Source organism: Sebastes fasciatus, chromosome 18, assembly GCF_043250625.1.
Source record: "Sebastes fasciatus isolate fSebFas1 chromosome 18, fSebFas1.pri, whole genome shotgun sequence".
Lineage (NCBI taxonomy): Eukaryota > Metazoa > Chordata > Actinopteri > Perciformes > Sebastidae > Sebastes > Sebastes fasciatus.
The window spans coordinates 24,898,351-24,914,249 of record NC_133812.1 but is presented as its reverse complement, the minus strand read 5'-3'; the positions used below and the strand labels follow the sequence as shown (position 1 = coordinate 24,914,249).

The 15,899-nt window shown below is 42.1% G+C and overlaps 1 long non-coding RNA gene across 1 annotated transcript in view; it reads left to right on the top strand.

The window, feature by feature from the left end:
- LOC141756152 (uncharacterized) overlaps window positions 1-15,440 on the top strand; it is a 46,880-nt gene extending 31,440 nt beyond the window's left edge. Inside the window, exons 4-5 of the long non-coding RNA XR_012591410.1 lie at window positions 4,110-4,223; window positions 14,641-15,440. This is a non-coding gene — a long non-coding RNA (uncharacterized LOC141756152). The remainder of the gene's footprint in view (window positions 1-4,109; window positions 4,224-14,640) is intronic.
- The last annotated feature ends 459 nt before the right edge of the window (window positions 15,441-15,899 follow it).

The following is a 15,899-nucleotide window of genomic DNA, read 5'->3' as shown; positions in this document are numbered from 1 at the left end:
CATGCTGCCGCGGAACGTGCGGTGAATGAGAAAATATCTTAAGGCTGAGTCGGCCGAGGGGGGCCAAGTGGTGTGTACGTGAGGTGGATTGAGGGCAACGCTGTGAAACATCAACAGTGATTCGGCTGTAATTCGTGCTACTTTATCCATTTTGAAACCCTGAAACCCCTTTGTTTACTCTGACTTTCAGAGCTCTGTTGAATCAACCGTAAAAATGTCAAGAACTAGAATTGAAAAGCAACGTTTCACGCTCTTCAAAACACATCAAGGTGGGCTATTTGGTGGTGAGTGTAGCATTACCGGGACGGGACCACGGGGTGGGATTTCACAAAAGAGCAAGCAAACAAGACACTTGAAGATTAAGAGTGAGATGGGAAAGTTTTGCTCTCGAATTTAAATTCATCTGCTTGCTCACAGCTTGGATGCAACTTTGTGAATAGCTCCTTTAATGATTCCAGATGATTTTGATGAATACTGGGACAAGTACAGCTGTTCTGAGCTCTGCATCCTGCTCCTGACCAATCACAGTGATAAATACTTGCTTTTCTCATGGGCACACACGTTAACAGACCTCCCAGCCCTCAAAACTATTGACACAGACCATATGCTCGATCAGGTAGCTTCCCCGATGCTTCCTCATGGGAAAACCACACGGGTCCAATGAAAAGCCTAATTCAAACCACCACCTGGTTAACGAGCAAATACTAGAAGAATGATTCATGGCATCTGGAAAGAGCCGATCACTCTTTGACTTTCTGTGGCACTGCGGGGCTCAGGGGCTGACTGACTGATGGATACGGTGGCACCGCATGAGAAAATAACAACAAAATTCTACACCTCTGCAATAAATTGTTTGCTAATGGATATATAGACAACGTGCCACAGGAATTTATGACATTTGGGCCCCTCATTTGTTGGAGCGGGGTGATATTGCAGATGACATTAAATGCGTCTGGCTGCAGCTGCAGCTCACATTAATCATACTCTCGGAGTCGGAACCTGTCAGACCAAATTAGGGAGGGGAGCAGAGCTAGCTTCATTACGCCGCTCCCTCAGTCCGGGGTCAAGCAAGATCACGCAAAGCTAAAATTGGGAGTGGCGTTTGTGTGTTTGAGCCATAGACTGTATTTATAGATGGACGACGCGTCTCCTCTTCCTCCCACTGGACAAGTGAAGCCAAAATATCCCGGATAGGGGAGCTGCCATCTTGGGATTTTGACGTCATTTGGAGCCAGAGTCTGCAGAATCGAGGTCCCGCCCACACACCCGCGAGCAAATCACGAGCCGAGCACGGCCGCCGCTTGTTAGCGTGAGCCACCTAGCTGCTACGTTAGTACCACGGTAGCTGCAACCATAATATATCTATAACTACATTTATGATCAATTTGACACAAATTCTATTGGTGCCTTCAAATTGTGTCGCGTTTACCGTGTTCACGAGAAGAGTCCATATGAACGCCCCCCTCATGTCGTCTTCACGACCTCGTAATTGGAAAGTTTCTGAAAGCCCTGAGTGCACGAGTTGTGACGTGTTTGTTGACATTGTCCGAAATGGAGGAGGCCATGGAAGCTCATCATCTTTTTCCTCTGTCGTTATGCCTTTGCATTTACTGCATTATGTTACCCGCTTGCTAGCTTGCTAAATTGTTAGCCTCAGTGACGTTAATATCGCCGTTGCTTAGTTCTCACGATTTAACCACTTGAACGCCACGCCTATCATGTACACAACTTTCCATGTTGTGAACACAAGCTCACGAGTTTCATTTGAAGGCACCATAATACACAGACTCGTGACGGTTATGGAAAGCTGAGGTTACATCTCCTCTCTCGTACAGTCCCCGAGCCTCCGGCTCCGCGACTACTTCACTCAGAGCAGCTGTCAATCATGCTGTCTCACCTCCTTTTTATAGCATCAAACTTGTCAGAAAAATGAACCCTTGAACATACATCAGCATGATAAGAACTACCTAAAATGCCAAAAAAACACCTTTGGGGAAAATGTATTTGACTTGTACTTTGACTTTTTAGTTTGGCCCATGTCCCATCTGCTAACATGGAGGAGGCGGGCTTAATGAGCTATATTGCAGCCAGCCAGCAGGGGGCGATCCAGATGTTTTGGCTTCACTTTTGGGGAGCTGTCATGTCGTCCATCTTTATATATACTCTATGGTTTGGGCACAGACTTCATGAAGCGCTAAGATCCCATCCCATAGCAGAACAAGAACGCCTGCACTTCAACGGTTGTACGTTTATGTGTCTTTTGGTAATAAACCGTGAGATAGGTGTCGTGTGACACGAGCGGCTGGGCGGGTCAAGGCTGCGATTGGTCGCGCCCGGCGAGGCACTGTCAAGGCGATCGACTCCGGGAGCTGTTAGCCACAGCCCATCAGCGGGGTGACCTTACCATCGCTCTGTAAATTTCACAGCTGTTTTTCGGGTGTCATAAAGATTATACTTAAACAGCAGATAGCAGCTGATAAACCGTGATGCCTCATAAACTTCTAAGCATCTGATAAAAACCTCTTGCTGCGAGCAGGACACCATTCGATACCAAAAAAAAAACCTTATCCCTTATCACCAGGCTGTACTTTTTTTAAAATAGAGTTGAACTTCAGCGTGATTGACTGCAGTGGAAATAGGGTGTTGCAGCTTGCGGCTGTATTGTACCCTGATACTAGGAGTACAGCCTCAGCCACAAAATGTTGCCTCAAATTCAGAGATAAGAATTTCTATTGCAGTTATGACAGATATGGGGCTGTAGACGGCGTTAAACTGAACAGGCTGTTCTGAGGAAGACATGCATAGAAGAAATTATAGAAAGAGAATTAGGAAACAGAACAAGTGTGGGAGAAGACAAAAGAGCAAAATTTAAATGCAAAGTGTCAAGAGTAGACTATCATTCCAAGGCTCAAAGCTTCATCCTCACTCACTTGAAGTCTCATGCATATCAATGCATGTTGTTTAAATTCCCTCTTACAATCAATGAGCCATTCATGTCCTCAAACATAAAAAAAATGACTGTTACAGCATCGGGATGCTCGGGCGCCCTCCTTCTGTGTCGCCGCGATGATTCAGCAGTGGGAGTTGACAGATTGGTGGAATAATGAACAGCGGCATGCTGGGTGAATGCGAGCGTTCGCACATGCCTTCGTTTGCTCTTCAAACTTCTGTATGCCAGCCACAGCGGTGGCAGTCCATCCTCCCCCCTCCTCTGCTCCTGCTGTTTCCTGGAGTGGTAGACGCTCATGCATATAGGAACTCTTTGAGCGAATGCGACAAAACAAACAGGTTTGAAAACTTCTTCTTCTCCTTCAGAGGCCCCAGGTGACTTTACTGCCTTTGTGTGATCTGGGAGCCTTTTTCTTTTTTTTTTTCTGTCACACTTTTCTTTACTTATTAATCCATCTCCGTCTCGCTGCGGCTTTGATGCTGCTGACGGCAGAGCTGTCCTGATTCTGTCACCAAAGAAGCTCTAAAGGTGGCGTACAGTCACTGTGATGGGGACTACAAGGGCGTCGGTGAGCCCCGGTGGTTAGATGAGAGGATGTAAAACAGACGAGAGGCCGCGGGAAAGCATCTGAAGGCGTCCCTTCAGCAAAGACAAGGTACATTAACTGACAAATTGTCAGTTAATGTACAGTACGGCTCTGCTGGGCTATTTGGAGCAACGAGGAGATTTCTGAAATGTCACACACACACTTTCACACACCATGCCAGAGCAAGGTACATTAGTGCATTAGACATTCCTCCTCTGCACGAAACCCTCTGTAATCCCCCCTGTGGAAAAAACAAGCGTTTGTGATTCCTTTAGAAGAAAGCACGATGGAGGGTTGGCAGGATGGAGAGCATGTAAGAAACGGTTGTAGCCAAAGAAAATGTCTTTCAGAAAAGGGACATAAATGTGCCCTCAGGGTGGATTAGCAAACAGCGATACTCACAGCCAGGGGGACGGCCTGTCAAAGCTCCCAGGAATGTGAAGAGTCCGTTGTTGACACAACACCTTCACGTCTGTTGAGTGCTATTTGACAGGCCGTCAAAATAATTGATGAGAATGAGTTGTAAATGATTAATAGAGATTATTTGTTTTTTGTTTCGCTCACTGTCGACAGACAAGTATCCTCTGGCTGCAGCTATGTGTGCCGTTTGTCTTCCAAACAAACCGCGAGGCTATTTCAGAGATGGCGGCCATCCCAGTTGTAAATGACTTTGGAGTGGAGTCAAGGGTGAGTGTGTGCATCTGTGACTACATGTGTGGTTAAAGTAGACTGGGGACAATGTCTATGCATCGTTTCAGCTATCACATGGGGGGTTCAAATAATTTAAAACGTTTTGAAGTGACAAATGATGACATTGGGAGAAAGAACTTCAGAGCGCGCGAGTGCATTAATTTGCTCTGTAGATGAACAGCTGTTTGTCTCTATTTACCCCGAGTTTTGCAAAGGAATACAAACAAAGTGATTTGATGTGAGAAGTGAGACGTGCTGCATTTGATTTCCCATTTAGCGACGCCCCTCCGGTTCTGAGCTGCTCTCATCCTCACATAGATGTAGAGGTATGTGGTTTATAGGGCTCCCGTGGGGACTATCTGCGAATCATAGACTCAAAACACCTTAAACACAAGCTGTTCCAGCCAGTGACTTGATGAGTATCTCGACACTTTCTCAAGGCAGGAAATTACTTTTGCTAAATAATACGTTTATGGAAATGGCATTCAAGAAGGAGCTGGATGGATTGTCAAGTCATTTAATATTGATGCAGGGATGTAAATGTTATCCAGACAAGGAAATTGCCTCGACTAATTAGAGATCACGTATATAGCCTACCGAAGGGGGATGGCGCATGCAAAGTGGCAGTAATTCAGATCAGTGGAAGGTGCACCTTTGAGGATGTCAGGTGTAATTGTCTTGTACTGTCATAACAATGTGTCTGAACAAGAGTTCAATCACTTCACTGCTCTCTCTCGGTGTCAGCCTTTTGTAACGGTAATGGATCACGAGTGCATACAAGCAACAAAGAACATAACAGTCTTAAGAAACTTAATTGAAGACATTTTTATCTTACTGGTGTTTTAAATTATGCAAGTTGTAAACCTAAAACGATGACGGTACTATTTTGGAGCTGAAAATTTGGCATTAAACGAAAGGACACTGGCACCGGAATCAAAACTTGGAGGGAAAAAAGAAGCTTTGGCTTTAAGAAACTTGGATTGGCACAATTTGCACTGCTACTAAAAAAGGTTAAAAGGAAATATAAGTACTGGCATTAAAATATCACAGCTTAATATGAAGAATTAATGTAGCACACTTATGTGTTGGCTATCCACTGGGAGCAAGAAGCAGGATACGTTCTGGACAGTTCACTAGTCTAAGTGTATCAGCATTGAATATAGTTGGGAATGGAAAGTATTTAATCTTATATTTATTTCTCTCAATATTTGCACATTTTTTAATTTACTTATTTATTCTTGTATTTATTTCTATTTCTATTTCTACATTTTTTGATTTACTTATTTATTCTTTTGTTTGTTTCGCTTCAAATTTCCACATTGTTTTATTTACTTATTTATTATTTTATTTATTTCTATTCGTATTTCCACATTGTTTTATTTACTTATTTATTCTTTATTTATTTCTCATTATATTTCCGCATTTTGTGATTTACTTACATATTATTTTATTTATTCCTCAATATATTTCCACATTTGTAATTTGCACATTTATTCTTTATTTATTTCTCTTTATATTTCCAGATTGTTTAAGATATATTATTTATTTTTTATTTATTTCTCATTATATTTCCAAATTTTTTATTTACCTATTTATTCTTTTATTTATTTCCCTTTAAATTTCCACATTTTTTTTTATTTACTAACATATTCTTTTATTTATTCCCCTTCATATTTCCACATTTATTTTCTGATTCTTTTACATATTTATTCTTTATTAAGTCACACCTATGACTCCATAGGGAAGCACCGAACAGAAGCAACAAATATCCACATGCACAATGTGAATGCCTTCACATAAGAGTGACAAACAAAACCAATCGCAAATTAGGCCGACGATAAAAGAAGTGTGGTTTCAGGCAAAACACTAAAAAGGGGGGTCTGATCAAAACGATAAACATGACAAAGAAAAATGAAAACAGTCTTAACAAAATATTAAATCCAAAACAAACAAAGGCTCTAAAATGAAAGAATAGAAAAGATATGAAACCAGCAAAACTCTTGATATGTAAAAACATGCAAATAATAATAATAATAATCTTCAGGGTTCTTTCCCCAAAGATGAGTATTTGTGCTCTGATGCTTAGAAGAGGCTGTTTTGTCACGTTTGATTGATTAAGATGATGTGCATGAACAAATGTGCAGACTAAATTTAAGGAAGACTTTTTCAGGACCTGCAGACTTCCTGTCCTCTCTAATAACACTGCAACTGACTGAAAAGAGTTAACAATCCAATTGGGTAACATCTAATAAGATAAAAAGTGGCTTGCTATTGACATCTGCTGCAGGCCATGTGGTTAATTTGTAGGCAAAATTACAAAGGGGATGGTGGAGTTCGATCGGGGGACATTACATTCTAAAGGCATCCATATTCTTAAGACTTAGGGCGCTTTCACAAGCCAAAGTCCGTTTGGCTAATCTGAATTAGAGTGGTTTGTTTTCTATTTAGTCTGGTTTGGTACGAAGGAGCGAATTTATCTTTTTTCTATGCAGGGAACTTTGACTCGGCTCTGATCTACTGTTCACACGAACCCCTTCTCTATTATTGTGAACTTTATTTAGCATATTCTGTATGTTCTCTTTGGCCCAGATGTCAAGCAAACATCAGACTTCTGCAGAAGTCCAGGTAAGTTGTTTACCACTCGTGTTAACCTGTCGTTTAAAAATGTTATGTGAATATAAATCCAATTTTATTGTCACACATTGTACACAGCACAGCACACAGTGAATTTAGCTACTGCATTTAACCCATCTTAGTATATTAAAGCAGTAGGCAGCTATTATACAGCTGCCGGGGGAGCAATTTTAGGGGGTCGGTGCCCTCCTCAAGGGCACCTCGGCAGTGCCCAGGAGGCGGACTGGCTCCTCTCCAGCTACCAGTGCACACTCTGTAATTGGTCCGTAAGGGGACTTGAACCAACGACCTTCCGGTTCCCAAGCCAAGACCCCACGGACTGAGCTACTGCCGCCCCTTACCGGTGTCCATCTCAAGGCAGTCTGCATTTTGGTTCACTTCCTGCAACTTGGTCAGATTATGTTCTCACTGTACTCGAACCGCACTAGGGTTTGCTTTGAAACTGTCCACCTTCACAAGCGGGTTCGGACCAGTTGTTTTGATCCGCACCAGAGTACAATTACTGCATTCACAACTGCCCAAACTGCACCAGAGTTCAACTAAAACGGACTAAACAGCACCAGGTGTTCTCAAAAGCTCTTCAAGAGCAACATCAGGTAGAGTGAGAGAGATCAGGGACACGGCGTCGAGGATGTGAAGCACCCTCCTGACGACAATCCCTCCTCATAAGTCACAAACGTAAGTGGGAAAAATGTACTGACTGCTATTAAACTGGCGATGGCGGAGGGACTATTAGGTATTAAAAGGAGAGAGAAGAAGAAAATTACTTCTTTTCTTCAGGAGTTGGAGCCAGCTGCGACAAGACGACAGCTCTGGAAGGTCCTGCAGATTCTGTCTTTCTTGGACCCGTTTTTTTCAACCTGAGAGACACCAGCTGTAATTTACCTGTAGCTGCTGAGGCCTCCCTGCCTGCCAACACCATCGTGGCCTTGTCTCCTGCTGCCACCATCAAAGACTTCGTGCCTGCTGTGAACATTTTTAGCTCGGTGCCAGTTCTTACTGATCCAGCGCCACATCCCCTTTGCCTGTCGACATTGCCCGGGGACCAATCATGCTTTCTAGCATTGTTGCCCATTGTATTCCTCCTCCATCACTACTGGCATGGGGCCTCTCTCTCACGTAGTGGCCTCTGTGACACCATCCATTCCTCTCTGCACTGCCCTTATGACTCAACCCCCGCCCCCCCAGTCCACTCTAGTTCAGCTGCAGATGTTCTTTGAGCCAGGTGAAACCAGGTGTCAGGCACCGTGGAGCCAACCAGCCTCTTAATTCCTCTGGAGAGAGGTGCCAAACGGGAACGAGATGAAGCAAATTATGAAGACGCCAGCAGCCTCATGCCAATTCTTAAATGGTTCCCGCTACAAAAGATGGAGACTGAAGCTTAAAATTTACCAGCTTCTTTATGGTTGTAAGTTTAAAGGACCAGTGTGTAACATTTAGGGGGATCTATTGGCGGAAATTGAATATAATATTCATAACTATGTTTTCTTTAGTGTATAACCACCTGAAAATAACAATCGTGTTTTCGTTAGTTAGAATGAGCCGTTTATATCTACATACGGAGCGGGTCCTCTTCACAGAGCCGGCCGCCCAGAACGGACAAACCAAACACTGGCTCTAGAAAGGGACATTTGTGTTTTTGTGTCGGCCACCGTAGTATTCCTACACGCTTAGCACACGGGAGAAGATTCAGTGGGTTGCAATCAGTGGGCAACCTCCGGGTCTGAAAAGTGAAGCCAATGCTGAAGTACCTTAAACTTGCATTCTTTCTAACAGCCAGCAGGGGGCGACTCCTCTGGTTGCAAAAAGAAGTCTGATTGTATAGAAGTCTATGAGAAAATGAGCCTACTTCTCACTTGATTTATTACCTCAGTAGACATTGTAAACATGAGTTTATGGTCTCAGTCGCTAGTTTCAAGTCTTCTTCAAATAGCAAGATGTTCATTTGGTAAATGATGGTCCCATTTAGAGTCAAATAGACCATAAAGCAGGGGATGCTTTAGGGCGTGGCTACCTTGTGATTGACAGGTCGCTACCACGGAGTTGTTTGGTCTGGGAGTTGTCTGAGTTTTTGTCTAACAACTTTAATCCTTTCACAGTGTGTTTTCACTTCATGAAAGTTAGTTAAAACCTTTTTGGTCGCTAAAAATGTCTAATTCAGTGTTCGGTTGTAGCTCCACCCTCTTGTGTCATTTCTGGTTGCAAAATAACAAGATTTATTTATTTATTTACTAGTGTTAAAATATGAAAAAGCCAACAATGATCGGCTACCAATAGATGTAGTTTTGTGTCTCTGTGGTTTTAATAACAGTTTTTTCTTCATGCTGCTCTTGACAAAGCTCTCTTTTAATGGCAAGAATTGCCAATTCAGTCATTTTATTATCATACTCTGGAATATTAAAGTAGTTTGTGTCAACGGTGGCCACACAGTCTGTGGTTTTATATTTGAAAGACATTTAGTTCTGCAGTTCTTGTTGAAGTAACTTCAGCAGAAGTTCTAAATTTTATACACATATCAATTTTTTTTTTTTTACCGCTGAAACAAGATTCATCCATTATCTTTTGAAACCACGCTACCGCAAAGGAATAAGAGAGTTTAGCAGGAAAATGTAAATCAGAGAACTGTGCATGAAACGCATCATCTTTGGCTGTGCTTTACCTTTTGTTTTTCTCTCTTGATGCAGTATTCATCTGTCAGCAGGCCTGTGAGCGTGAATACAAAGATTTGGATGAATGTTTCATTCTAGCACAGAAGAGAGAGACGGGGGTTTTGTTGGAATTCATTAGTGTCTGTTCTTTTTTTTTATATATATACCAGTTAAATATCTATTTTAATAGTTAGTTTCTTCATGATTTGATGCCTTTTCACAGGCACATACTGTATGGAGGCAAACATATATATAATTTCATTTTGAATGAAGCCATTAAAGACATGAAGACATTATTTTTTTTAATTAATGAAAATAATGCAGCAAAGTAATGACTGTTTATTAGCAGATTATACAGTCTATTGACAGCCAGGCCACTCTAATGCAGGAACAGGTTAATCTCCGTGTGCTGGGATTTGATAAGCTGTGTATGTTGTGGATATATGATGGAGGGTGATCCTGCAGATAAGAATGAGTGTGTGTTACCTTTGAGATATAATGGGTGGAAAACAGTTATGGCTTGTTATCTAATAACATCTTCATTGGTTCTTGGCTTTGTGAACACTCATACTTTCGAACCTGGAGAGTAGTAAGCTCAGAGTATCGAGGGGCTCAGCGAGAAAGATAAGAGGTTAATGTAGACTTAATATATGTTTTTTACGAGTCTGGCTGCCAGCAAATATATGATAATGTGTCACCTGGTAATTGCTGTTTTACAGTGGTAGCTGATATTTGAACAGTGGTGGATGTGTCACTCCACTTTGTGCAGCTCAGGGACAAATGGGTTCTACTTCTCTCTTGCCTCGAGTGTGTGCTCTGGTTACCGCCTGCCATGGCAACCTGTTCTCACTCCCGACTCATCAAATACCGCAGCTTGGTAAGTGCCCCCTCGGCATTGGATACCGACGCACGGAGACACCTTTTAGTGACTGTATGCGACGCACCAGGCTTTCAATTAACTCCAATGTAGACCCATATGTGGCGTTATTTGACAGTCAGAGCGAAGTGACGTAGTATTGTAAGTGTATGAGTGCGCTAAGGGTGGGCAGGACGGCTAATGGATGGGTCAAACAAACACAGGACTTTCAACCAGGAGACTGGCTGTTCGTGGCCGGCGTGAAATTAAAAGTAACGTTGACTTATTTTGTCACGTGAGTCATTAGTATCGTTTAGGGCCGTCCCAAATACCATTTTTTGGGCTTCGAAGCTTTGGTGAGAAATATTCAAAGGTATTCAAAGCTTAGTGGAGCAGCAGGCTGACATCTGTCTGTCTGTCTCCATCTCCTCCATTTCAGTGCTCGAGACAGCGCTGCAGCCGCACTACTCTGCATACAGCAATATCCATCTGAGAATAACTAATGATAATTAATGCTGGATATGAATAACACTGTGGGATTATTCTTTATTTCATGGGCTATTTTGGGATTTATACATTATTATTACATACTTATATATATATAAAAAAATTCAAAGGTATCTAATTCTAGCATTCGAATACTGATTTGGTGGCTGATTACCATGGCAACAGTTAAAGCTGCAAAGCATTCGGGTCAGCCCTGGTATCGTTAGTCCCATAAATCCCGTAAATCCCGTGAGTTACTAGTCATGTGAGTCGTTAATCAGTCATGTTAACGTCAACCACGACTGTTTCCTAGCCCCGACTAAGTGGTTGTGTTGCCTAAACCTAACTTCCTGTGAAAATGGAAGTTTATTTTTAAAGGATACCATGCATGTAACGAGCGTGTATTTATACGCCAGCCCTGACACGTCTAAAATAGGGCTGTCAAAATTAACACAATAATAACATGTTAACGCAAATTAATTATTAACGCCACTAATTTCTTTAAAGCATTAACGAAACTTTAAATTTTAAGGTCGTAGTGGGCTCAGTTTAGAAACTAGAAAAACGTAATAAATCTAACCATGTCATACTAGCTTGTTGCTCCAAAAAATAAATATTGCTCCAAACTTAAGTAAAATGTTTGTGAGGAGAAACTGACATGACAATTTTTCAAAAGGGTCCCTTGACCTCTGACCTCAAGATATGTGAATGAAAATGGGTTCTATGGGTACGCACGAGTCTTTCCTTTACAGACATGCATATTCTTTATGCTAAATGCAGTGCCTGTGAGGGTTTTATGGACAATATTTGTCATTGTTTTGTGTTGTTAATTGTTTTCAAATAATAAATATATACATACATTTGCATAAAGCAGCATATTTGCCCACTCCCATGTTGATAAGAGTATTAAATACTTGACAAATCTCCCTTTAAGGTACATTTTGAACTGATAAATAACGTGCGCAATCGCAATTAAACATTTTAATCGATTGACAGCCCTTGTCCAGATCAAGCCTCGGTATTTGACGAGTTGGAAGTGAGAACAACTCATGCTAGGTTGTTTCAGGACAATCCTTCAGTAATAACTGTGGCTCTTTCGTGTTTGATGAATCCTCCACTGAGATGCCAAAATTCAAAAGGTGTACTCAACCACCTATTGTGCTCCGTACAGTCTGCAATCAAATGTGATTGGGTCTTTGAAGCTGGTATAACTCATCAGGTTAATCTCAAGAGGAAGGGCCTTGTCGCAGGTCCACAGCTCCAGTAATATTACCAGGGAGCTGTCCTCGTCTCCGTCTAAAGGCTGATTCACAGAGTGTACCAGCATTAGTCTTCTTGCCAGAGGCACCAACACTGACTCGGAGGCAGTAGTTTGCAAAAACAACAGCCAATTACTGTCAATGGAGCCGGTACAATCAGGAACATTTAATCACCCAAAGAACTCGCAAGCGGACTCACGCTTTGTGATGGCTTGCATCCGAGCATACAGGACATACTCATATCTTTTGACGAGCAAAATCTCATACCACTCACTTTAAGTGCAGACTACGAGCTTGTTTATTTTCAGTACTCTGGATGGCTAGCCCCGACAGTCTCTCCTGCGCCATGGTGCTTCTCAGATATGTTTTATTAGTTTCAGTTTTGAGAAGGATCTTTTGGCGCTTAAAGTGCGGGAGAGATGCTGGAGCTGTCGGGGGCTGCAGGGCGCAAATCACAAGCTCTCCCTCACTTGACGTATATAACAAAAGTCTCTGACGTATAGACCTACAACAACAAAAAACTATGGACAAGCAAATATTGTTTTAAATATTTGTTTTATCTAAAATAAATACAGACAAACAGCTATCCTAATATGCACCCTATGTAATTATATATATATATATATATTTTAAATAATAAACCTTTGGTCGTGGCCAACGCCTTGCATTACGACTTGCCACCGCAGTAAAGGCGGCGCCGCCAGATCGCGGAACACACAAAGCGTTCATCGGATTCGTCTATAGCTGTTAGCTATAGATGTTTTGCCACAGTTTCTACCAGCTTCAAAACACCTTTCTCTGCAATATTTTTTTTTTATTTCAATACGTTAACATACGTCCTATAATGTTCTATTATTGGTAATTGTATTTTCAATGCCTAATACTACAGTCAGGAGTAAAGCTTTAATAGTGATGCTGGTGCAGACCTCATGAGATGGTCCAAGAGACAGGGCCATTGGTATGGTTCAGGTCTTTTACAAGGAGAGGGCAGCCCAAGGCTATGTTGCATTAGAGCCACAATTAACTGTGCTAATATGTACGGGATCCTCCCTGCTTTCAGCTCTCTGACAGCCAGCAGTGGCTCTGACCCTCATTAACCCAGCCACTGTACCTGCTCCTCAGCTCATATCAATAACCAGCTGGCCCTCACATTGCACAGTAATAATGTTGGACAAAGTCATATCTGCAGAAAGTATGTTATGCAGGAGTGGAGGGGGGGGGGGAGAGTTAATTTCTCATTTATACTCAAATATTTAAGAAATGAGGAAATGGGCTCCCAAACCCCACAGGCAATGACACACCAATGACTGCGTACACTTTTAATTTTGTTATAGAAAAAGCAAAACTCTAAAAATGAAAAATACGTGTTTTACCCACTGGCAGGGACAGATGGAAAGTAGAGAGAAAGGCTTTGGGGATTTACTAAAGCAAAGAACAATGGTGCTAACGTGTGTAAAATAATTAAGAACTGTCATGCACCATCCGCGCCACCAAGCATCATTTTTTGAAAAATCTTTTAGAATATTAAAATGTTGCTGCTGATCCATTTGTTTAAGTACTTTTTAGGGCTGGACCCGAATATTTGGCTATTCGACTATTCGTTGGGTAGGTATTCGGCCGCTTCGAATATTCACTGTTGATTACTACCGAAGCCCCGGAGCCTAAAAAATGGCATTCGGGACAGCCCTAGTACTTTTGTGACTTGATTTTAGTTACCAAAGGGCAACCTCTGGGTCTGAAGTGCCTTAAACTGTCATTCTTTCTATCAGCCAGCAGGGGGCGACTCCTCTGGTAGCAAAAATAAGTCTGATTGTATAGAAGTCTATGAGGAAATGAGCCTACTTCGTACTTGATTTATTACCTCAGTAAACATTGTAATCATGAGTTTATGGTCTCAATCACTAGTTTCAAGTCTTCTTCAATACGGCATGATGTTCATTTAGCAAATTATGGTCCCATTTAGAGTCAAATAGACCATAAAGCAGGGTGTGCTTTAGGGCGTGGCTACCTTGTGATTAACAGGTCGCTACCACGGAGTTGTCCATGTTTTCGTCTTACAACTTTAATCCTTTCACAGTGTGTTTTCACTTCATAAATGTTAATCATAACCTTTTTGGTCACCTGAAAACATCTTATTCAGCGTTTGGTTATACTTAGCTCCACCCTCTTGGGTCAATTCTGGTTGCAGAAAACCAAGATGTCGACTCTAGGCTCTAGGCTTCAAAACGGAAGTCAACAAACCAATGGGTGACGTCACAGTGACTACGTCCACTTCTTACAGTCTATGGTTTAAACAGCCCATTTCCAAATCCTGGGTTACTCATATGATATAATCATATGCATATTAAAGCAGTGACCTAATGACATGATATACATTCTACCTGGCTAAAGTACTTTCGATCGACCACAAAGAGGATTGAAAATGCATGTTTACCTATGTTAACACTAACCCATAAATATACCCTCTGACTGCTTTTAAAGGCTGAATTATAAATCTCACAGCTGAACTCTTGTACTCTTGAATCCATTAGCTGCAGGCATGACTGAGTGTGAAAGGGGCAAATGCAGAACAAAAAGAGGGATGGCGAGCTGGACTCACATTCTGGGAATGGATGGCCCGAACACGAGCCAGTGGATGGCAGATCAGAGGAGAAGAGTTTGCCAGTGAAGTGGGCAGTCGCTCTGTTTTTCCCTCCTTGTCGTGCTTTTTTCCCGGCTCTTTCACTTTCTCTTCGGGGATTAGATGCAGCTGCCTGTCTGTGCACAGTTTGTATCGGCCTATCTATCTGGTCTCTCTCTCTCTCTGCACAGCCTCCTCCTCTGACCCTCTGGTTACAAAATCCACAGTCGGAAAACAACATCTGGCTTTTTAAAAGGAGCCAGTTATGCATCTAAAAGCCGACAGAGACATCCTGAATAATGACTGAAGCATTTCCCCCTCATATAAAGATGGCAGCCACATCATTTGTCTCCTCATTCACCGCCCCCAGCTGGTTGGCCGCAAAAAATTGTCTGGAAATATTAAAAAAAAACAGAGGATTCTGTGCTCTGAACCAGGTGACTGCCATCAGATAACACGACGAGGACTAGCGGGCAGAACTGATTGTTTATGCGTAACAGTCTCTTTCAAACGGGCACAATGGAGTGGAGATGTGGTCCTTGACCCAATTAATTAAAATACTGGTGGAGATGTAACACAATAATGTCTTTGAAGTTAACACAACAGTCCTATTCATCTTCCCAGATTAGCATTCCTTTCTCACCAGTTTGATTTGGTTTACCAAGGACTATAGAATTACACTGCATTAAACAGATCAGTAAGTAAACAGAATAGCTGAAATTCTGACAGACAGAGGCCGGCCCTCCACCTCTCTTCTTCACAGATAAATAACAGGAGGAAGAAATGAGCAAAGACAGCCAGGAAGGATTGAGTCTCTGTGAGCGGCTACTCAAAGTGCAACGCCATTTATCAGTGTCACAGCAGACAATCCATGTTAGTCAAACACACAGCAAACACACAGTGACGCCTACACATACACACACAGTGACCGCAGGAACAGGCAAGGACACACTGTCCATGTAAGAGACATCCATTCTGGCTTTAAGAATGGTTTGAACTGATTTTCACCCGGATTTTATTTCCCCATGCACCTCGGATGTTTCGAATCTCCTGCTGCTATAAAAACTTTCACTATCAAAGTAAAAAACTATGTCTCAGAGAAACTTCTGGTATTAGAGTGTGAGGAGAAAAATGGGGTAGAACAGGCAAATGTGCTGCTGATTATGCAGT